Source organism: Procambarus clarkii, unplaced genomic scaffold, assembly GCF_040958095.1.
Source record: "Procambarus clarkii isolate CNS0578487 unplaced genomic scaffold, FALCON_Pclarkii_2.0 HiC_scaffold_219, whole genome shotgun sequence".
In the NCBI taxonomy this organism is placed as follows: Eukaryota; Metazoa; Arthropoda; class Malacostraca; order Decapoda; family Cambaridae; genus Procambarus; species Procambarus clarkii.
In genome coordinates, this window is record NW_027189252.1 from 238251 (window position 1) to 263746 (window position 25496).

The following is a 25496-nucleotide window of genomic DNA, read 5'->3' on the forward strand; positions in this document are numbered from 1 at the left end:
TGCCTAATAAGCCAAGTTTTCATGAATTAATATATTTTCTCAAATTTTTTTCTTATGAAATGATAAAGCTACCTATTTCATTATGTATGAGGTAAATTTTTTGTTATTGGAGTTAAAATTAACATAGATATATGACCGAACCTAACCAACCCTACCTAACCTAACCTAACCTTTTCCTAATAGGTTAGGTTAGGTTAGGTGGCCGAAAAAGGTAGGTTAGGTTAGGTTAGGTAGGTTAGGTAGTCGAAAAACAATTAATTCATGAAAACTTGGCTAATTAGGCAAATCAGGCCTTGCATAGTAGGCTGAGAAGTGCGTTCTGGCTACTAGGTACGACATATATATATATATATATATATATATATATATATATATATATATATATATATATATATATATATATATATATATATATATATATATATATATATATATATATATATGGCCATCAACACACCTCCAGCTAGGGCCACCAACACACCTCCAGGGCCATCAACACACCACCACCATCAACACACCTCCAGCCAGGGCCACCAACACACCTCCAGCCAGGGCCACCAACACACCTCCAGGGCCACCAACACACCTCCAGGGCCACCAACACACCTCCCGGGCCACCAACACACCTCCAGGGCCACCAACACACCTCCAGGGCCACCAACACACCTCCAGAGCCATCAACATGCCTCCAGGGCCATCAACACAACACCACCATCAACACACCTCCAGCCAGGGCCACCAACACACCTCCAGGGCCACCAACACACATCCAGGGCCACCAACACACCTCCAGGGCCACCAACACACCTCCAGGGCCACCAACACACCTCCAGGGCCACCAACACACCTCCAGGGCCATCAACACACCTCCAGGGCCACCAACACACCTCCAGGGCCATCAACACACCTCCAGGGCCACCAACACACCTCCAGGGCCATCAACACACCTCCAGGGCCACCAACACACCTCCAGGGCCATCAACACACCTCCAGGGCCACCATCACACCTCCAGGGCCATCAACACACCTCCAGGGCCACCAACACACCTCCAGGGCCACCAACACACCTCCAGAGCCATCAACACGCATCCAGGGCCATCAACACAACACCACCATCAACACACCTCCAGCCAGGGCCACCAACACACCTCCAGGGCCACCAACACACCTCCAGGGCCACCAACACACCTCCAGGGCCATCAACATGCCTCCAGAGCCATCAACACAACACCACCATCAACACACCTCCAGCCAGGGCCACCAACACACCTCCAGGGCCACCAACACACCTCCAGGGCCACCAACACACCTCCAGGGCCATCAACACACCTCCAGGGCCACCAACACACCTCCAGGGCCATCAACACACCTCCAGGGCCACCAACACACCTCCAGGGCCATCAACACACCTCCAGGGCCACCAACACACCTCCAGAGCCATCAACACGCCTCCAGGGCCATCAACACAACACCACCATCAACACACCTCCAGCCAGGGCCACCAACACACCTCCAGGGCCACCAACACACCTCCAGGGCCACCAACACACCTCCAGGGCCACCAACACACCTCCAGGGCCACCAACACACCTCCAGGGCCATCAACACACCTCCAGGGCCACCAACACACCTCCAGGGCCATCAACACACCTCCAGGGCCACCAACACACCTCCAGGGCCATCAACACACCTCCAGGGCCACCAACACACCTCCAGGGCCATCAACACACCTCCAGGGCCACCATCACACCTCCAGGGCCATCAACACACCTCCAGGGCCACCAACACACCTCCAGGGCCACCAACACACCTCCAGAGCCATCAACACAACACCACCATCAACACACCTCCAGCCAGGGCCACCAACACACCTCCAGGGCCACCAACACACCTCCAGGGCCACCAACACACCTCCAGGGCCATCAACATGCCTCCAGAGCCATCAACACAACACCACCATCAACACACCTCCAGCCAGGGCCACCAACACACCTCCAGCCAGGGCCACCAACACACCTCCAGGGCCACCAACACACCTCCAGGGCCACCAACACACCTCCAGGGCCATCAACACACCTCCAGGGCCACCAACACACCTCCAGGGCCACCAACACATCTCCAGGGCCACCAACACACCTCCAGAGCCATCAACACGCCTCCAGGGCCATCAACACAACACCACCATCAACACACCTCCAGCCAGGGCCACCAACACACCTCCAGCCAGGGCCACCAACACACCTCCAGGGCCACCAACACACCTCCAGGGCCATCAACACACCTCCACGCCATCAACACACCTCCAGGGCCACCAACACACCTCCAGGGCCACCAACACACCTCCAGGGCCATCAACACACCTCCAGCCAGGGCCACCAACACACCTCCAGCAGGGGCCACCAACACACCTCCAGGGCCACCAACACACCTCCAGGGCCATCAACACACCTCCAGGGCCATCAACACAACACCACCATCAACACACCTCCAGCCAGGGCCACCAACACAACACCACCATCAGCACACCATCCAGCCTACCACCACAAGCTTATATATATACTACACATGTCTAAGAGCAAATAAAAGAAAACAGTTACCTTAACTATTGAAGATGCAGCAGGATTTTGTGGATAAGCCAGCAGCAGTCCCTCTCCACACGGTTTTAAAATGGCGGCGACTACCACAACATGCAACGAGCCTAAAGAATGTCCAGCGCTAGCATTATCTAAACGCTATTATATATTATCAAGCAATACGGAAATCTAAAATAAAAAAAATGATACAAATAATGGTATTAAATATTTATTTGCAATTACAATACCTCGGGAATATATTTTTGCGTTAGCAAAACATATTAAGTTCGTATTTAGTTTAATTCATTTAAATTCTTTACAAATAATAACCTGATTTTACCTGATGGCCACTAACATTAATGTTTTATGTTGATACATTTCATACCCTTATTATTTCAATTTCTTTCTTTATTATGCACCCCATACCCATCCCGTGGGCGGTGGTGTAAAGGATTACAGAGGCACATAATGGGTTCAGGAACTGAACTCTCTAGTTTGTTTAGCTAAGCAAATAACAATTTTTGACGCTAGTTACAAAATTATTAATGTTATATATACATGTACACACTCTCATACATACATGTACATATATATATATATATATATATATATATATATATATATATATATATATATATATATATATATATATATATATATATATATATATATATATGTATACATATATACATACACAACATACATATTTAAATTCACCCACACAAATACACACATCAATAATCTCTGTGTCACTTATTTTATACATGTTCTTGTAGAACATTCTATTGCGAACACATTGGCCGCTGCCCAATAAACTCGCCCCTCGGGGCAAAATTATTTTTTTTTTTTAATCTTGGTGGAACATAAAATGGCCGCCTGTGTTTATGCTGTCGTCAGATGGCGCTGTGACGTCACAGATGAGGGAAGCACGTACTGCGCATTAATGCCTCGATCCCTCGTTATTTATTTATTTTATTTATTTATATATATACAAGAACGTACATTGGGGGTTAAGAGACAACATAGAGCTTAAGTTAGAATTATAATCTTGTAAAACCACTAGCTTGCATATAGAGTTTCGGGCAAGTCCTTAAACTAATCTTTGAGCAAATTCTTAAACAGAGTTTTAGAGAAATAATTATATGTAAAATTGATAAAAAGTGTTTAACAGGTACATTACAGCTTTACTTTACAAGTACAGATGATTTTAAGTAGGATAATTACAGTAAAATTGTCAAAAAATTGTTTACAGGTACGATGCAAGAATTTTCGACACAAAAGCAGATCAGAACAATACACAATAATGAACAAGGAATCCTAAGTACAATTAAGAAAACATCTCAGGGTTATACATTGGATTACTGAAGCACAATATGAGGATCATTACAAATAGTAATGCAGTAGAATATGCACTCATATTCTATTATTAAGTTAATATTAAGTTCCTTCCTCATGTTAAGTATCTTTGTGGTACTAGGGACATCCAAGGATTATCTTCAAGGCTTCGTTCTGCAAGTTTTCAAGCCCTTTAAGCTTTCTTTCAGTCATCAAGGCAAGCAGAGATGCAACATAATCCACTACCTCCTTTATGAACTGGCGTTACTCTTGCGTTTTTAAGGATATCAGGGAAGGTATGACACTCAAGGGATTTGTTGAACAGCAGAGCTATAGGTGGTGCAAGGGCATATGGGAGGCGCTCTTGTATACAATGGATGGGATTTCACTGATGTTCCCAGCTTTGGTTTTTAGTGAATGTATGATGGACACAACATCTGACGGGCTGACTGGTGAGAGGAGAAGAGAGTTTGGATAGCTGCCTGAGAGATATGTGTTGATATGTGTCTGACTCTGTGGGATTTTACTTGCAAGGTTAGCACCAATCGATGAAAAGAAGCTATTAAATTCATTCGCCATTTCTAAGTCAGATGACAGTGTAAGGCCATCCTTAGAGAGTGTTATCTGGTTGTGGGAGTGTTGTTTAGTTCCCAGGATGTTAGAGATGGTATTCCATGTGCTTTTCATGTTGCCTTTTGCTTCTTTGAATCTAGTCTCATAGTATGAAAGTTTTGCTTTTCTTATGATACTGGTAAGCACTGACGAGTACCTTTTAACTACTTCCATTGGAATTAGGCCACTCCTAAATTTCTTTTCGTATTCATGTTTTTTGTTGATTGATTTAATTATGCCACTTGTGAGCCACGGGTTATTTTTTCTTTTATCAGTTACTTGTTTGGTAAGGAGGGGACAGTGAGTGTTGTAGAGGCTTAGAGTTTTGGAGAGAAAGAGGTTAGTTGATGAGTTTATATCCTGTGAATTATTAAATTCAGATTCCCAGTTAATATTGTGAAGTGCATTAGAGAGATTGCCTAAAGCTGATTCACTATGTAGCCTGAATGAAAGTTTTTTGGTTTCTGGTGGTGATGTGTCAATGTTTGCTATGAGGAAAGTAGGATAGTACGTGGTCAGTTGTTCTGTCATAAATTACCCCAGATGTAAGGGGAGCTGTTATATTAGTCCAAAGGTGATCCAGGGTAGTGGCAGATGTTTGAGTGACTCGGGTGGGCTTGGTGATTGTGGGGATTAACATACAGGAGTGCATGCTGTTACGGAAATAGTCAACTTGAGGGTTGTTTTCAACATTCAATAAAGAAATTCTGGAGGGCTTCTGTGCAAGGGTTAGGATGAGCTAGCCTAAGCATTTTTATACCAATTTGACAGTTATTTTCAGTAACACGATAAACAACGCTCGGAATATTAAGTTCCTTTCTCATATTAAGTATCTTTGTGGTACGAGGGCACCCAAGGATTATCCTCACGGCTTCGTTCTGCAATTTTTCAAGCCCTCCAAGCTTTCTTTCAGGATGCCTTAAAGTTAGTTTAGTTCATTTATTATGCACCCCATACCCATCTTGTGGGCAGTAGTGGAAAGGGTTGCAGAGGCACATAATGGGCTCAGGGACTGAACCCCACAATTCATTTAGCTAAGCAAGTTACAATCTTGATGAGCTAGTTACAAAATTCAGTATAAGTCGTCACATCAACAATGGGTTCGAGATCGATCACAAGTACAGTTTCTAAATTAAGCAACTGACATATGTGGAGAGCTAGTGTCACAATTGATATGTTTATCCTACACAGGTTACAATCACTTTGTTACTACTTACAGTTAGCAAACTGGGGATATTTGGCTAAAATTTCTGGTACCAGATAATTTTGAATGAAATATTGACACATCGTTGGTACATTGGTTATAAAATTGTCTCTGAATTCACTATCACATAGTGACGGAGGGTGTGCGAATAATTTTGTTGACAGTTAACATTTGGTCAGGTCTACATCGGCAGATAATGAGAATTCCCAGAAATACTTGTAACCGAGTCTAAGCCGAGCAGTAGTAACATCTAGAAGTCTGCTGATTTTATTGGATGAACCATAGATGTGTCGCTCCTCTTGCATAATAGTATTGAACGAAAGTTAATCTCCCCAAACACTTTCGCGTTTTGGGCAAGTTACCCCTCCACTCTCTCCATTTTTTTTTTGACATTCCCTGGTAGTGTGCGGAAATACTGAAAAGTGTATACTCTTTTCAACTTTGTCACCTTAATTCTCGTCCTATGTCTTTCATTTTGGTATCAATGCGTTCGCAATAGAATTCCCAACAGAACTATGTGCATATAATGTCAAAGACAGCAGCACGCTCCACCCGCCGACAAGATGAATGTAGGCCAAGGGTACCAGAAAAAGAAAGCTGAGCCACCCTCAGGCAACTCTCATTACATTAGAGAGCGTGATAATACTGAAAAGTGTATACCCTTTTCAACTTTGTTACCTCAATTCTCATCCTAGGTTTTTCAATTTGGCATCAATGTGTTCGCAATAGAATTCTCATTACGGCCTTTGTGGATTTGTTCATTAAATGTATCATGATATTGTGATTTCTGTATCACAAGTGATGTTCTTTTCCTTAAGAATGTATTCCATGATTTGTATACAGATAAAGGTTTGATTGATAACAGTTGTGTACCTCAACTTGTCTTGATAATAAACAATAAAAGTATATTTGAGTTTAAAAACTTATTATTGCTGTCAAGTTTCATAATTTCTGGAGTACAAGACGACTGGTATTGCCCCTTTTAACCCCTCCGTGGTGCCTCTTTGCCGTGGTGAGGGGCTCACGTACACCTCCCTGTGACCGGTGTAGGTTGCCTTTGCCCCCTCTCCTGCCCCTTTTTGGGTGGTGGACGTGCTGAAGGGCACCACGTAGGGGCCTTATGAGCCATCGGACCACCCGCTGGAGGGGTCGCCTGTGAGGGGCAGCCCAGAGTGGATGGTTGGGTGTCCAGGCTGGGGCGATAGGGGGAATGGGGTCTTAGCACCAGTGTGGGAGAATGGATGATGTAGTAGGACTCCCCTGTTGAAAAGGGGGAGCACCGCTGGGGACAACGCACCCTTCCTGCATTGGCCCGCGCTCAGTCTCCCTGGCTGCCCTGGTAGGTGGTACCTGGTAGCTGCCCTTGGTTCCAGGTCCCAAACTTTTGATATTGTTTGCTGCATGGATGACGACACGACTTCTCTTACCCAGGCTCATGGGGTGGGTGACCAGGCCCCTGAGTCGGACCATCCTGGAAGACCAGGATCTGTAGCCCCCGCTACAGGGCCTGGTTTATGCCCAGACTGGATTCTTCCTACCTGCTCCCCTCCCTCCTCTGTGGTTGGGTCGAGCCCCAAGCCTGCTGTGGTGACCGCCTCGTCCCCTTGTATGGCTCCATCTTATTGTGACTAATGCACCTTTTGACCCATCTCTCTCTAAAGGTTCTCATCGCCGTCCCCGCCACGGCTACTCTCGTATGCTCCCTTCCCATACTAATTCGTACCATGCTTTGTTTGGTCCTGCTTCATGGACTAAATACTTTGACCTCCATCCTTTACATTCAACTCCTGACAATTTTTCCCTTCATAGGCATCTTGTAGATTCCGTAGATGCCTCAGTTACCTTCAACCCTACCCGTCTTGGTACCCGTGTCGTTGCTGTTCCTCAGGATGCAGCCACCCGCTTGGCCACCTTATCCTGCCTCGGCGAGACCCCTATTCGGGTCTCAAAGAACGCTCGGGTAAATGTCAGTGTTGGCACTGTTCTCCTCCCACACCATGTTGCGACAGTTGTTAGGAATCTAATCTAAAAGACTGAAAAGACCACGAGGATATGAAGCATATCCTCAAGGCCCAGGGTCATTCTGTCCTCCAGGTGGATACGTTTACTCAAACCCCCTCATGGTCATCGCCGTCTGCCCCTTCGGGTTGTGAAGATTACCTTTGATGGTAGGACCCTTCCGCCCTCTGTCATTCTTGCTGGTGCCAGATGCTCCGTTCAGGAGTATATTCCATCTCCTGGGCTCTGCAATAAGTGCTGGAGGTTTGGGCATGGTGCCCTCAAATGCTCTAGTCCTGTCTCTCTGTGTCCCATGTGTGGAGGCGAGGGTCACTATAAGCTGGAGTGCACTTCTCCCTAGGTCCGCTGCCTCAATTCCAGTGAGGCCAACCCTACCTTCTCCCGCACGTGTATACGTTACAAACTTGAGACGGCTGTCCTCAACTTGAAGCACCGGGACCATTTGTCTTTTCCTGAGGTTCGGCGCTAAGTTCATTGTCTCCCCTCTTTCGCTGGTGTATCTTATGCTCGTGTGGTGCGCTCCTCCTCTCCTTGTCCTTCCCACCTTACTCAGTCTCCAACCCGGTTCGTCCACCTGAGGTCTGTCCTCCAACTTCTTTACCTCCTTCTTTACTCAGTTAACCCATGCTCCCTAACCCTGACTTCGCTGATCCTGACCCTGTGCTTATTTCACGTGCTGTATTCCCTTTTCACCTTTGTTTCTTCTTTGATCTCTGTTGCTATCCTTTCTCTTTTTGCCAATGTCTATTCTTCTGTGGAACATCCGTGGTTAATACGCCAATTTCCTTGACCTCCAACTTCTAATTTCATAGTTTTCGCCCCCCCTTTTGGGTCTGTCTCCAGGAGCCGATGCTTGGTGCTCGTCCTGGTCGCTTCCGTGGCAATTCTTTTCTCTCACCCCACCCCCCAGCTGTTGCTGGGGCCCATAACTCTAGAGCGGGTCACCAGTGTAACACCTTTATTGGCACAGGTTAATTTAAGGATTTCTCCCTTAAGACTGAAGAGATATACAATAAAATTTATATATTCAATATAATTCTCAATAATATATAACTTACAGATGGTCAATATATCACTATTAAAGCAAAATCACAAGTAATGTCTCTCATAAAATATAAGTATTATGGCAAGTAACTGATAAAGTTAGGCTAGAGTAATATAAATTTCTGGTAAATTTAGAGTGATGTAAATTTCTAGAGTAATATAAATTTAAATTTCATATCAACATGACTGACAGTTATAAATGCCAATCTGCCTTCAATAAACTCTTCGGTGAAATATTTATAATCAAGAGTATTATTCATAAATATGCCTAAACAAAAAATATAAAATAGACATCAGTTTGCATATGAATCTGATGAGAAAATTCCCTGATTAACCTACATTTCCCTATCAATCAAATGGTCTCATCTTAAGTACGTCTCAGACTGTCTTCTTCACCAGCACCAATGCTAAATAATATTACAACAATAATGTCCATAACTTAGCTACAGAGTATATTACATTTTAAATATATTTTCACAGAGAACAAAAACAGAAAGCACATTATTATTTACATAAATATGAAGAAAAACATTTACAGCTTTGATTTATCTTTGTTAAACTAAAGAGATATTTCTATACTTATAGGCAATTTTGAATTTTCCTATAGTGACAGCTTCTCTAGTTCTTGCTTGGTCATCTAACTTTCATAAAAGAACAATATAATAAAATATCTTGATCTTTACCTTTCATGGTGATGTGTATTTCTCAAACAAAATAGAATTACCTTTGAAGAACATCCAACTGACATTGTGATAGCACACACACTGTTAGATTAAAGTTAAGTTAATATACCTGTATGTGCCTCATTATCCTTCAACATTCTCTTAATTACCTTCCACACTCTAAGTGTTTAGCCTATTATCTGCATGTATCATTTTGTGCCTCTTCATATTACCAAGATGACTGAATCTCTTCCCACACTCTGGACACTCGTGAGGCTTGTCACCTGAATGCACTAACATGTGAGTCTTCATACTTCCACCTTGACTGAATCTCTTCCCACACTCTGGACATTCATGAGGTTTGTCACCTGAATGCACTAACATGTGGCTTATTATAGTTCCACGTTCTCTAAATTTTTTGCCACACTCGGCACATTGAAAAGGTCTCTCATCCGCATGCACCATCCTGTGAGTCTTCATATGTCCACGCTCACTGAATCTCTTCCCACACTCTGGACACTCGTAAGGCTTGTCACCTGAATGCACTAACATGTGAGTCTTCATATGTCCATGCTGACTGAATTTCTTTCCACACTCTGGACATTCATGAGGTTTCTCACCTGAATGCACTAACATGTGAGTCTTCATACTTCCACCTTGACTGAATCTCTTCCCACACTCTGGACATTCATGAGGTTTGTCACCTGAATGCACTAACATGTGCCTTATTATAGTTCCACGTTGTCTAAATTTTTTGCCACACTCGGCACATTGAAAAGGTCTCTCATCCGCATGCACCATCCTGTGAGTCTTCATATTTCCAAGCAGACTGAATCTCTTACCACACTCTGGACACTCATAAGGTTTGTCACCTGAATGCACTAACATGTGAGACTTCACATGTGAAGGACTGGGGAATACCTTCTGACACTGTGGACACTGGTGAGTCTTCATCTTCTTTATGATAGGTGCAGTTTGTGTCGAGGTTTTCCCTTAATGCTCGTGCTGGATATCGACGAAGATTAATGAATGACGAAGATTAAGCCACCTAAAAGGTGGCACGGGAATGAATAGCCCGTAAGTGGAGACCTTTCTGAGCAATTACCAGTATCAATAGATGATACTGGAGATCTGTGGAGGTGCGACTGCACCCTGCGTGACTGCTGGATATCACCGGCTGGTGCTGCTTATATGGAGGAGGTCGCACACCCCTCTTCACCTAAGCGTTCCAATGTTTTTGTCTGGGTCCACATTTCATTTTTCCTGTTTCTTATTTTTGTTTATAACTAGTAATTTACTATTAACACTTGTATTTATCTTCATGTTTTTCAATCAGAGAATGTACTTGGAATTGTTTCTTTAAACATAATGCCACACGATTATACTTTTAAAAGGAAACAGCTCTCCCATAGTGGATGCACTACTGGGCATAGAGCTGACAAGTGTGAGTTTCATTTTCACTTTTATTTTATTTATTTATTTATTTATTTATATATTTATTTATTTACTTATTTATTTATTTACTTATTTATTTATTTATTTATTTATTTATTTATTTATTTATTTATTTATTTATTTATAAGATGGTACATTGGATTAGTGAAAGTGCATCCCCCTCGTTAAACAACAATTCCTCTCCCTGAGCAAAAGCAGCAGTACACCGAGAACTTCAATAAGATCTTGTAGGTCTGAAGTTAAGAACATAAGAACAAGGTAACTGCAGTAGGCCTATTGGCCCATACGAGGCAGCTCCTATCTATAACCACCCAATCCCACTCATAAACATAATAATAATAATAATAATAATTTTTATTTAGGTAAGGTACATACATAAAGAGATTTTTTTACAAAGTTTGTTGGCTTTATAGATAGAGCTAGTACATACAATGCCTAAAGCCACTATTACGCAAAGCGTTTCGGGCAGGAAAAACATTAATGACTAAAGCTTAAAACTAATGGGTAAAAAGAATAAGATGTGCTGAATACAAATAAAAATAGAGGTAAAAGAGGCGGGAACATTGTTGAAAAAGCAGCACAAATACAATTACAAATTATTACAGAAAATTACATTCAAACAGCGTTGATTTGAAAAAAAAAAAAAAAAAAAACATACATGGGTTGACAACAGAGGGGTAAGGTGGGTTACAGGGAATTTATTAGGTATAGCTTCGTTTTTAACTTAAATTGGTTGAGAGATGTACAGTCTTTAACATGGTTGGGAAGGTCATTCCACATTCTGGGCCCCTTGATTTGTAGAGCATTTCTGGTTTGATTAAGTCGTACTCTAGGAATATCAAAACTGTATTTATTTATTGTAGGTCTTGGAGCGAGACATGAACCCAGCGATAGGTGACTTAAATGGGGATTTCGATGTGGATTCAATATATAACTTATTTAAGAATATTCTAAACAAAGCACAGGAACGTAGTATACCATACAAATTGAATAGATCGTATACTAATGACCCAAAGTGGATAACAAAGAATTTGAATAACCTTATAGGTAAAAAGAGAGCTTGGTACAAAAGGATTAAAAATGGGGAGGTCACTTTAGAACAGGAATTCGTACAACTGGTTAGAAATGTTAAAAAAGAGATAAGGAAAGCAAAAAGAAACTATGAAGTTCGCATAGCAGGGCAAGCAAAGACAAATCCTAAAGGGTTTTTTCAGTTATATCGTACTAAGACTAGGGAAAGGATAGGTCCATTAAAAACTGAGACAGGTCAAATAACAGATAGTGATGAAGAGATGAGTAGTATTTTTAATAAATATTTTGTATCTGTATTTACTAAAGAGGAACTTAACAATATGCCTTCAGCCGAACAAGTCTATGTGGGTGGGGACGAGGACAGGTTGACGAGTTTAGCAGTTACCAGGGAGGATGTTCTTAAACAAATAGTAAAACTCAAACCAAACAAATCCCCAGGGCCGGATGAAGTGTTTGCTAGGGTGCTTAAAGAATGCAAAGAGGAGCTTTGTGACCCACTGTCAACCATATTTAATAAATCAATAGAGTCAGGCAGAGTGCCAGAGTTTTGGAAAGTTGCTAATGTGATACCAGTTTTTAAGAAAGGAGATAGATCACTTGCGTCTAACTATCGACCAATTAGCCTAACGTCTATTGTGGGAAAGTTACTCGAATCTATAATAGCAAATAAAATTCGTCTTCATCTTGAAAAACATAAATTAATAATTGAGTCGCAACATGGTTTTATAAATGGCCGTTCATGTTTAACAAATTTGTTATCTTTTTATTCTAGCATTGTTGAGGCAGTTGATAGTGGTAAGGATTGCGATGTTGTATACCTTGACTTTAGCAAAGCTTTTGATACAGTGCCACATGAAAGACTGATTAAAAAAATAGAGTCTCATGGTATTGGGGGTGCTATATTAAGCTGGATTAGGGCATGGCTATACCAAAGGAAACAGAGAGTTAGTATAAATGGAATCAAGTCAGAGTGGGAAAATGTTGTAAGTGGAGTGCCTCAAGGCTCTGTCCTGGGACCTCTGTTGTTTATAATATATATAAATGATTTAGATTCAGGTTTGAGTAGCAACATTTGCAAATTTGCCGATGATACGAAAATCGGTAGGGAAATTAATTCGGAGGAGGACTCACTATCACTTCAAGTTGATCTAGATAGGGTTTTGAAATGGTCAAAGGATTGGCAGATGCAGTTTAATGCTGATAAATGTAAAGTTCTGAGGTTAGGTAATGATGATAGAGTTACAAGATACGAGCTAGATGGTGTTGTGATTGCGAAGTTGGATTGCGAAAGGGATCTGGGAGTTATGATTAGTAAGAATTTAAAACAAAAGGATCAATGCATAAATGTTCGTAATAAGGCAAATCGGACACTTGGATTTATTAATCGCAGCGTTAGTAACAAGACACCTGGTGTGGTTCTCAAGCTATATCTTGCTCTAGTTAGGCCCCATTTAGATTATGCAGTTCAGTTTTGGTCGCCATATTATAGAATGGATATAAATTCACTTGAACGTGTCCAGCGTAGGATGACTAAGTTAATTCCCCAAATTAGAAATCTTTCATATGAAGAAAGATTAACAAAGCTTAAGTTGCATTCACTGGAAAGGCGAAGAGTTAGGGGTGACATGATAGAGGTTTACAAGTGGATGAATGGACATAACCGGGGGGATATTAATAGGGTATTAAAAGTATCAACACAGGACAGAACACGAAACAATGGATATAAATTGGATAAGTTTAGATTTAGGAAAGACTTGGGTAAATACTGGTTCAGTAACAGGGTTGTTGATTTGTGGAACCAATTGCCGCGTAACATTGTGGAGGTGGGGTCCCTCGATTGTTTCAAGCACGGGTTGGACAAGTATATGAGTGGGATTGGGTGGTTATAGAATAGGAGCTGCCTCGTATGGGCCAATAGGCCTTCTGCAGTTACCTTTGTTCTTATGTTCTTATGTTCTTATTTCTGGTGTGGTGCTCATGGGTTCTGTTACAACCTTCTATGAAGCTTTTGAGATCAGGATTACATAAGAACATAAGGACAAAGGTAACTGCAGAAGGCCTATTGGCCCATACGAGGCAGCTCCTATTCTATAACCACCCAATCCCACTCATATACTTGTCCAACCCGTGCTTGAAACAATCGAGGGACCCCACCTCCACAATGTTACGCGGCAATTGGTTCCACAAATCAACAACCCTGTTACTGAACCAGTATTTACCCAAGTCTTTCCTAAATCTAAACTTATCCAATTTATATCCATTGTTTCGTGTTCTGTCCTGTGTTGATACTTTTAGGATTGGCATTATAGTTTAGCGTTTTATATATGTACAATACACATGAGAGAATGTGCAGTGACTTAATGTCTAACATATTCAGAGATTTGAGTAGGGGTACCGAGTGATGTCTGGGGCCAGAATTGGATATTGTCATAATAGCAGCTTTGTGTTGAGTAATTAGTGGACGTAAGTGATTTTGGGTAGTAGAGCCCCAAGCACAAATACCATAGTTGAGATATGGATAGATAAGGGAGTAATAGAGAGTCACCAGGTTGGACATGTCCAACCCACGCTTGAAACAATGGAGGGACCCCACCTCCACCACGTTACGCGGTAATTGGTTCCACAAATCAACAACCCTGTTACCGAACCCCTATTTACCTAAGTCTTTCCTAAATCTAAACTTATCCATTTTATACCCATTGTTTCGTGTTCTGTCTTGTGTTGACACATTTATATCCCCCTTTGTTATGTCCATTCATCCACTTGTAAACCTATATCATGTCACCCCTAACTCTTCGCCTTTCCAGTGAATGCACCTCCAAAGGATACCTGATCAACCAGGCTGTGACTCATACGTCAGGCTGCGAGCAGCCGCGTCCAACAGCCTAGCTGGTTGATCAGTCCAGCAACCAGGAGGCCTGGTCGACGACCGGGCCGCGGGGACGCTAAGCCTCGGAAGCACCTCAAGGAAACCTCAAGGTAATGCAATTTAAGCTTTGTTAGTAACAAGACACCTGGTGTGGTTCTTAAGCTATATCTTGCTCTGGTTAGGCCCCATTTAGATTATGCAGTTCAGTTTTGATCGCCATATTATAGAATGGATATAAATTCACTTGAACGTGTCCAACGTAGGATGACTAAGTTAATTCCCCAAATTAGAAATCTTTCATATGAAGAAAGGTTAACAAAGCTTAAGTTGCATTCACTGGAAAGGCGAAGAGTTAAGGGTGACGTGATAGAGGTTTACAAGTGGATGAATGGACGTAACAGGGGGGATATTAATAGGGTATTATAAATATCAACACATAAGAACAAAGGTAACTGCAGAAGGCCTATTGGCCCATACGAGGCAGCTCCTATCTATAACCACCCAATCCCACTCATTGTCCACTACTTGTCCAACCGGCGCTTGAAACAATCGAGGGACCCCACCTCCACCACGTTACGCGGTAATTGGTTTCACAAATCAACAACTCTGTTACCAAACCAGTATTTACCGAAGTCTTTCCTAAATCTAAACTTATCCAATTTATACCCATTGTTTCGATGTTCTGTCTTGTGTTGATACTTTTAATACCCTATTAATATCTTATTTGTTATGTCCATTCATCCACTTGTAAACCTCTATCATGTCACCCCTAACTCTTCGCCTTTCCAGTGAATGCAATTTAAGCTTTGCTAATTTTTCTTCATATGAAAGATTTCTAATTTGGGGAATTAACTTAGTCATCCTACGCTGGACACGTTCAAGTGAATTTATATCCATTCTATAGTATGGCGACCAAAACTGAACTGCATAATCTAAATGGGGCCTAACCAGAGCAAGATATAGCTTAAGAACCACACCAGGTGTCTTGTTACTAACGCTTCGATTAATAAATCCCAGTGTCCTATTTGCCTTATTACGAACATTCATGCATTGATTTTGTTTTAAATTCTTACTTATCATAACTCCCAGATCCCTTTCGCAATTCGACTTTGCAATCTCAACACCATCTAGCTCGTATCTTGTAACCCTATCATCATTACCTAACCTCAAAACTTTACATTTATCAGCATTAAACTGCATCTCGTTTGTCAAATATTAGGGGGACTCCCGGTTTGCCTCCTGCCAATCCTTTGACCATTTCAAAACCCTATTTAGATAACACTACTATTACCACTTATAACACTACTATTACTACTTATAACACTACTATTACTACTTTTAACACTACTTTTACCACTTATATAACATACCACTTATAACACTACTATTACTACTTATAACACTACTATTACTACTTTTAACACTACTTTTACCACTTATATAACACTACTATTACCACTTATAACACTACTATTACTACTTTTAACACTACTATTACTACTTTTAACACTTATAACACTACTATTACCACTTTTAACTACTATTACCAATTTTAACTACTATTACTACTTTTAACACTTCTATTACCACTTATATAACTCCCAGATATATAACTTATATAACACTACTATTACCACTTTTAACACTACTATTACCACTTTTAACTACTATTACCACTTATAACACTACTATTACCACTTTTAACACTACTATTACCACTTATAACACTACTATTACCACTTATAACACTACTATTACCACTTTTAACACTACTATTACCACTTATAACACTACTATTACCTCTTATAACAATACTATTACCACTTATAACACTACTATTACCACTTATACATAAGAACATAAGAACAAAGGCAACTGCAGAAGGCCTATTGGCCCATACGAGGCAGCTCCTATCTATAACCACCCAATCCCACTCATATACATGTCCAACCCGCGCTTGAAACAATCGAGGGACCCCACCTCCACCACGTTACGCGGTAATTGGTTCCACAAATCAACAACCCGGTTACTGAACCAGTATTTACCCAAGTCTTTCCTAAATCTAAACTTATCCAATTTATACCCATTGTTTCGTGTTCTGTCTTGTGTTGATACTTTTAATACCCTATTAATATCCCCTTTGTTATGTCCATTCACCCACTTGTAAACCTCTATCATGTCACCCCTAACTCTTCGCCTTTCCAGTGAATGCAACTTAACACAAGACAGAACACGAAACAATGGGTATAAATTGGATAAGTTTAGATTTAGGAAAGACTTGGGTAAATACTGGTTCAGTAACAGGGTTGTTGATTTGTGAAACCAATTGCCGTGTAACGTGGTGGAGGTTGGGTCCCTCGATTGTTTCAAGTGCGGGTTGGACAAGTATATGAGTGGGATTGGGCGGGTATAGATAGAAGCTGCCTCGTATGGGCCAATAGGCCTTCTGCAGATACCTTTGTTCTTATGTTCTTCTTATGTTAAATCAACACAAAGCTGCTATTAGGACAATATCCAACTCTGGCCCCAGACATCACTCGGTAGCCCTACTCAAATCTCTGAATATGTTAGAAATTAAGTCACTGCACATTCTCTCATGTGTATTATACATATATAAAACGCTGAACTGTAATGCCAATCCTGACCTCAAAAGCTTCATAGAAGGTTGTAACAGAACCCACACCAGAAATAAATACAGTTTTGATATTCCAAGCGTACGATTTAATCAAACTAGAAATGCTCTACAAATCAAGGGGCCCAGAATGTGGAATGACCTTCCCAACCATGTTAAAGACTGTACATCTCTCAACCAATTTAAGATAAAAACGAAGCTATACCTAATAATTTCCCTGTAACCTACCTTACCCCTCTATTGTCAACCCATGTCTGTTTTTTTTTAACGACGCTGTTTGTCGACCTAATTGTATTTGTGCTGCTTTTTCAGCCATGTTCCCCCCTTTTTATCTTTTTTTTTATTTGTTCTTAACTCATTTTATTCTTTATGCTCAATTAGTATTAAGCTTTAGTCATTTAAGTTTTTCATGCCCGAAACGCTTTGCGTAATAGTGGCTTTAGGCATTGTATGTACTAGCTCTATCTATAAATCCATCATTCTTTGTAAAATCTCTTTTATGTACCTTACCTAAATAAACATTTATTTATTTATTTATTATTTATATATATTATAAACAACAGAGGTCCCAGGACAGAGCCCTGAGGTACTCGATCCACTAACAACATTTTCCCACTCTGACTTGACTCCATTTATACTAACTCTCTGTTTCCTTTGGTATAGCCATGCTCTAATCCAGCTTAATATAGCTCCCCCAATACATAAGAAGAACATAAGAACAAAGGTAACTGCAGAAGGCCTATTGGCCCATACGAGGCAGCTCCTATTTATAACCACCAAATCCCACTCATATACATGTCCAACCCTCGCTTGAAACAATCGAGGGATCACACCTCCACCACGTTCCTTGTGGGAGGAAATGATGTTGGTCGAGTTAGGAGTGAAGTTGATTGATTGATAAAGATTAAGCCACCCAAGAGGTGGCACGGGCATGAATAGCCCGTAAGTGGTATTTTTTTTTTTCTCAGTATTCTAAGGTTGCATTTAACCATCAAGCTGTTATCGCGGGGGAGGATACTGCTTCACAGTCTTTGTTGACCAGGAGAGTGCCTGTGTTGATGGCTTCAGGGTGGCCACTGCATGATTCTGGAACTCTTAAAGCTCTTCTAAGGTCATTGGTTGCTTCACATTCCAGAAGATAGTGAAGTAATGGCTTTTCTGTGACAGTTTGGCAGAAGATGCACTCTCTCTGTCGGGGTTCACCAATCTCCCAGTTGCATCTGTAACCTAGACGTAGTCTATATAACCTAACTGCTATTTCCCTGTGGATTCCTTTTGGGATATTTAACCTTTCTAATTTGGTTGCCTGAAGATACCATGTTGCAGATGACGAACCTTCAGCTATTCTCTGGTGCAGGTAGGCTTTGTTGAGATGTGAGAGTTTTTTGGTGATGATATTTTTTATGTTCTCTAGGCTGGGTTGAATTGTTTTATGTATCACTGGATGACGAGTTGCCAATTTAGCAATTTCATCAGCTTTTTCATTTAATGGGATTCCAATATGGGATGGGATCCAGTTTAAAGTTATGCCTTTAGCGACTGCTCCAAGATACAAAATGGTGGTAATTATTTCCACATTATCTTTCCACTGTTTTTGTCCTAGTATTTAAAGTGCAGCTTTTGAGTCTGTGTGTATGATTGCATTTTGAGTGTTTTGTGCAATCACATATGCGAATGCCTGTTGTATGGCAAACAGCTCAGTTTGGGTCGATGATACTAGTCCTCCCAGTCTCCAATATGCCTGTACGCTGGTCGTGCAAAGAGCAGCGCCAGCACTCTCATTTTCTGTGTCCACCGATCCGTCTGTGAAGATGTGGGTGGCTACTGCTATACGTTTGCTCTTCTATTATGCGCCTTAGGATTGTCGGATCATAGGAAGCCTTTTTCATTGGGAGACTTTCTATTACTATTTTGAAAGTAGGCTCTTCCCACGGCGCGGAAGGAGTGTAATTTGGGTGTGGATGATCACCCTCTCTATCAATAATCATGTTTTTTAAATGTAGTCTGCTTAGGACTTTTCCTGCTCTTGCAACCCAAGAGTTCCCATTGTTTTGGCCTAGTCCAACCACCAAGGCCTGCCGTACTGGGATTGGATCAGAAGAAATAATTATCTTACTGATAATTGTAGCTGTCCTTTGTGATATTCTTTCTTGTAGAGAGGGCAAAACCCGTCTCCAGTCTAAGAGTTTCAAGCCTGGTCCACATGGGGGCTCCCAGTGCAGCTCTCATAGCATTGTTTTGGGCAACTTCAAGCTTTTTCCACTGTTGGTGTGATAGATTTGTGAGTGCAGGTGCGGCATAATCGATCACTGATCTGACTGCCTGTACATAGTATGTGCGAAGGACTTGCAGATTGGCTCCTCCAGAAAGGGAGGTTAGCGACCTGAGGATTGCCGTTCGGGCCGCAGTTCGCTCTCTCAAGTAAGTGACCTCAGCATTAAAATTCATGTGTGTGTCCAGGATGATTCCTAGATACTGATAGGTGTCGACCCCTTCTATTGGTTGACCCTGTACAGTGAGTTGGATGTTGGGCTTCGCTATTTTTATGGGCATGGCCTTTGACTTTGAGGGGTTGAGTTTGAGAATCTGTTTTGCCTCTTTACTGATGCAGTCTAAGCATTTGGGTGCAAGGCGCGCCGCATCCCTTCCTTTTATGATGATGACAAAGTCGTCCGCGTAGTTTAGCAGCCTGCAGTGATGTGGGAGTTTCAACCTCATTATTCTTTCCATTAAACAGTTGAAGAGAAGAGGGCTGAGAATACCTCCTTGCGGTGTACCATTTTCATGTCTTTTGTACTCAGAGACTGTGCCATGAAGTTTTACTCTTGCTTCTCTGTTTATGAGACAGTTTTTGGTCCAGGAGAGCAGGTTGCCTCTGACCTCTTTGTCAATGAGGCAGCAGAGAATAGCTGGGGCGCTAGCCAGTTCAAAGGCTTTTTCGAGGTCCAGGAATATCAGCATTCCTGGTCTGTCATTCAAGTGGGCAAACAGAGTTGTAATACATTCCACTGTGCCAACCCCTCTTCTATAGGCATACATATCATGGTGCAGTTTAGGCATTTTCCACTCCAGTCTGTTGAGTGCCATTCTGTCAGCCGTCTTGGCTGCACAGCTTTGGAGAGAGATGGGCCTGGGATTAGCTGGATCTTTGGGTTTTGGGATCGGCACTATGTCTGCTCTATTCCAAGCAGAAGGTCTAGTTTGAGAAGTCCAGGCTAAATTAATTATCCTTAGGTATGCAGCGTCTCCCTCTGGGCCGAGGTTTCTAATCATTTTATAGGTTATTTTGTCGGCTCCAGGGAGCCGACAAAAAGAGGAGTATCCTTGGAGTTTTTCTTAGCCCTATTGAGTTCATCCAGTGTGAAGGGGGCATTAGTGTCAGAGACTTCTTCACATGCTGTAAGGATTCTGTGCCACCTTTCTTCCTCTAGTCCGGTCTGTACTGCTAATACATCTGGTGGAAGTTGATTGCTGGCTGCTCTCTCTGCAAACCTGGTTGCCAGTACTTCGGCTTCCTGTTGAGGATCCTTGGGGTGTGGAGCTTTAGGTGTTTTATTCCTTTTGGCCCGGTGAATTTGCTGCCACATCTCTCCAAGAGAGGTGTGTTCATTCAGGTGTGAACACCATTCCAGCCACTTTTGTTCTTTTATTTGTCTGGTCTCTCGATGTACATGATCCTTGACCTCACAAAGTAATATCCTGTTGCGGTCACTTGGCTGCTTTTTGTATAGCTTTCTTGTTCTATTGAGTCTATGGTTGAGTTCTTTGACACGTTCGCAATAGTACCAATGATCTCTATGGTGTCCGGTGGACTGTTTTTTCAGTGGGATTGAGTAGTTGGCTGCACTTTGAATCATAAGAACATAAGAACAAAGGCAACTGCAGAAGGCCTGTTGGCCCATACGAGGCAGCTCCTATTTATAACCACCCAATCCCACTCATATATATGTCCAACCCATGCTTGAAACAATCGAGAGACCCCACCTCCACAATGTTACGCGGCAATTGGTTCCACAAATCAACAACCCTGTTACTGAACCAGTATTTACCCAAGTCTTTCCTAAATCTAAACTTATCCAATTTATACCCATTGTTTCGTGTTCTGTCTTGTGTTGATACTTTTAATACCCTATTAATATCTCATTTGTTATGTCCATTCATCCACTTGTAAACCTCTATCATGTCACCCCTAACTCTTCGCCTTTCCAGTGAATGCAACTTGAGCATTGTTAATCTTTCTTCATATGAAAGATTTCTAATTTGGGGAATTAACTTAGTCATCCTACGCTGGACACGTTCAAGTGAATTTATATCCATTCTATAATATGGCGACCAAAACTGAACTGCATAATCTAAATGGGGCCTAACTAGAGCAAGATATAGCTTGAGAACCACACCAGGTGTCTTGTTACTAACGGTGCGATTAATAAATCCAAGTGTCCGATTTGCCTTATTACGAACATTTATGCATTGATTCTTTTGTTTTAAATTCTTACTAATCATAACTCCCAGATCCCTTTCGCAATTCGACTTCGCAATCTCAACACCATCTAGCTCGTATCTTGTAACCCTATCATCATTACCTAACCTCAGAACTTTACATTTATCAGCATTAAACTGCATCTGCCAATCCTTCGACCATTTCAAAACCCTATCTAGATCAACTTGAAGTGATTGTGAGTCCTCCTCCGAATTAATTTCCCCACCGATTTTCGTATCATCGGCAAATTTGCAAATGTTGCTACTCAAACCTGAATCTAAATCATTTATATATATTATAAACAACAGAGGGCCCAGGACAGAGCCCTGAGGCACCCCGCTTACAACATTTTCCCACTCTGACTTGACTCCATTTATACTAACTCTCTGTTTCCTTTGGTATAGCCATGCCCTAATCCAGCTTAATATAGCACCCCCAATACCATGAGATTCTATCTTTTTAATCAGTCTTTCATGTGGCACTGTATCAAAAGCTTTGCTAAAGTCAAGGTACACAACATCGCAATCCTTACCACTATCAACTGCCTCAACAATGCTAGAATAAAAAGATAACAAATTTGTTAAACATGAACGGCCATTTATAAAACCATGTTGCGACTCAATTATTAATTTATGTTTTTCAAGATGAAGACGAATTTTATTTGCTATTATAGATTCGGATAACTTTCCTACAATAGACGTTAGGCTAATTGGTCGATAGTTAGACGCAAGTGATCTATCTCCTTTCTTAAAAACTGGTATCATATTAGCAACTTTCCAAAGCTCTGGCACTCTGCCTGACTCTATTGATTTATTAAATATGGTTGCCAGTGGGTCACAAAGCTCCTCTTTGCTTTCTTTAAGCACCCTGGCAAACACTTCATCCGGCCCTGGGGATTTGTTTGGTTTGAGTTTTACTATTTGTTTAAGAACACCCTCCCTGGTAACTGCTAAACTCGTCAACCTGTCCTCGTCCCCACCCACATAGACTTGTTCGGCTGAAGGCATATTGTTAAGTTCCTCTTTAGTAAATACAGATACAAAATATTTAAATATTTATTAAAAATACTACTCATCTCTTCATCACTATCTGTTATTTGACCTGTCTCAGTTTTTAATGGACCTATCCTTTCCCTAGTCTTAGTACGATATAACTGAAAAAACCCTTTAGGATTTGTGGTCATAGCTTGCTCTGCTATGCGAACTTCATAGTTTCTTTTTGCTTTCCTTATCTCTTTTTTAACATTTCTAACCAGTTGTACGAATTCCTGTTCTAAAGTGACCTCCCCATTTTTAATCCTTTTGTACCAAACTCTCTTTTTACCTATAAGGTTCTTCAAATTCTTTGTTATCGACTTTGGGTCATTAGTATTCGATCTATTCAATTTGTATGGTATACTCACCCCTTTTGGGACTGGATATATTTTGTGCTACTAATTGTGATTGGGTCATTCTTCATGATCAACTTGTGCCTGGTTGTTATTGCTACTCAGTTTTCAGAGACTAAGAAGCGAGAAATGGGGCGAATGAAAATGGAGCGTGCCAGGTTTCAGTCAACTAGTACACTTGCATCTGGTTCCACTTCGGAACCAAATTCATGCTATGCAGAAATTATAAAATATATTGCTCACTTATGGAGACGAGGAAAGAGAAAATTTTACATTCGGTACAAACAGTTTCGCCGGAGAAACAAGTCTGATCATCCTCATCAGCTGAGCCTCAAGAAGCAGCGTCGTCGTCGACAATATGAGGCAGCACAGAGTGCCATTATCAGTCGGGAAGGTGGAGCATCTGGAGTGCCAAGCACTGTAGTAGCCATGGCTCCTACTGTTGGTGGCATTGGACCTGGTGGAGCCTTAACTGTGATGAATAACATAAGCTCAACATCTCCACAGCTTTTGTCACCTCCAGAAGTACACGAAGTTCCAGACGACTCGAGAAACAATAATGCTCCCCGCATTAGCCCAGAATTTTCTGACATAGATCCTCAAGCCTCCACACATCGTCCTGTTCTCCTCAAAATCTCAAGCGGTACAAGTGGGGATGGCAGCAATGAGCTCTTGCCACCATCACCAGGTGGTTAGGGCACCTGTACCCCACAACAGCATCGACGCAGTTCTGTCACGTTCAGTGATGTAGTGCTTCTCCATGGCCATGCTGGGGAGACAGCAACAAAAAATGTCTGTCACAGTGAGAAGACTACGCAAACTGACGATGATCCTCTAGATCCATCATATTTCCGTGAGCCCTTACCCCATCACCTCACACACCAGGACCACCTTCTCTTATGCCCCCTGCTCTACTACCCCCAGCCCTCCTACCCCTTAACAAGAATAAATCTTCCTTGCGTTCTGTCTCGCGAACACCCTCAAATAATGGTTCAGGGGGAAAAGGTTCTCTCACTTGTGGAGAACTACTGGCACTTAGTGGGGCTCTTTCTGCTGCTTTGCCCACACACTTGGGCATTGACTCCCGTTCCGTCCACACACTTTATTCTTCATTGGCCAAAGGAGTTAAACACTTTTCAGCACCAACTTTATTCTTTTCTGCTGATCAAGCCCCTGCAGGTTTCACAAATTACTATTCAGAGTCTGATTCCTGTGACTCAGAGTCTGACTGGAGTGATGAAGATTGGAAGGATGAGGGGACAAAACAGCCTTCTTTAGCCCACAGATTTTGTTCACAAATTCGTGTGTATATCCACACGGATCCACCAGCTTCTTCGTATGAAGAAGCTGGTGGATCACCGATACTTTCCACGGGGCATTCTTATTGTTATCCTCATCAACACCCTCAGCATGGGCATCGAGTACCATAACCAGCCAATGATGTTGACAATTATTGTGGAACTGAGCAAATTCGTCTTCTCAGCCGTGTTTGCCGTCGAAATGTTGCTAAAGATTATTGCCGAGGGACCCTTTGGTTACATAAGCAATGGTTTCAATGTTTTTGATGGCATCATTGTCATCCTCAGGTAATGTGATAATAAATTTGAGAAAGTTGTTTGTAAGCTAATTTTAATTTTATGCAAATTTTTTTGCATTATTAGATTTAAGATTGTATTTTTTGACATGTCAAAAATAATTCCAGATACAGTAAATGGAAATTGGTTGGTACAAAGTTGTTATATTGTTAGAAAAATGCTAAGTTGATTTTTGAAGCACAAAAACAGTAATTTTATTACTACATATATGTAGTATTCAACACGAATATACAAACATCACTAACAACTTGAAATAATAATAAGATAAGAATAAAGGACACTACAGAAAGCATAAGTATACTTAGCTCCATACCCATTGAATTTTCATGTCATCTTCCACCCAAGGTGAGCATTGGATTAACAAGTGGATAATCTGGGAACATACAAACCAAACCCTCAAAAAAACATGCTAAAACCTCTCTTAACTACAACTCTCCTCTCAAAACCTCTCTCTCAACAACAACGGCGAGAAACAATGGGCAGAGTTTCTTTCACCCAATGCCCCTGTTACCTAGCAGTAAAATAGGTACCTGGGTGTTAGTCAGCTATCACGGGCTGCTTCCTGGGGGTTGAGGCCTGGTCGAGGACCGGGCCGCG

General features: G+C 41.6%; 1 pseudogene; it reads left to right on the top strand.

Annotated features, from left to right (window-relative positions):
• Positions 1-24890, top strand: part of LOC138361173 (voltage-dependent T-type calcium channel subunit alpha-1G-like) — a 62306-nt pseudogene extending 37416 nt beyond the window's left edge.
• Positions 24891-25496: the final 606 nt, after the last annotated feature.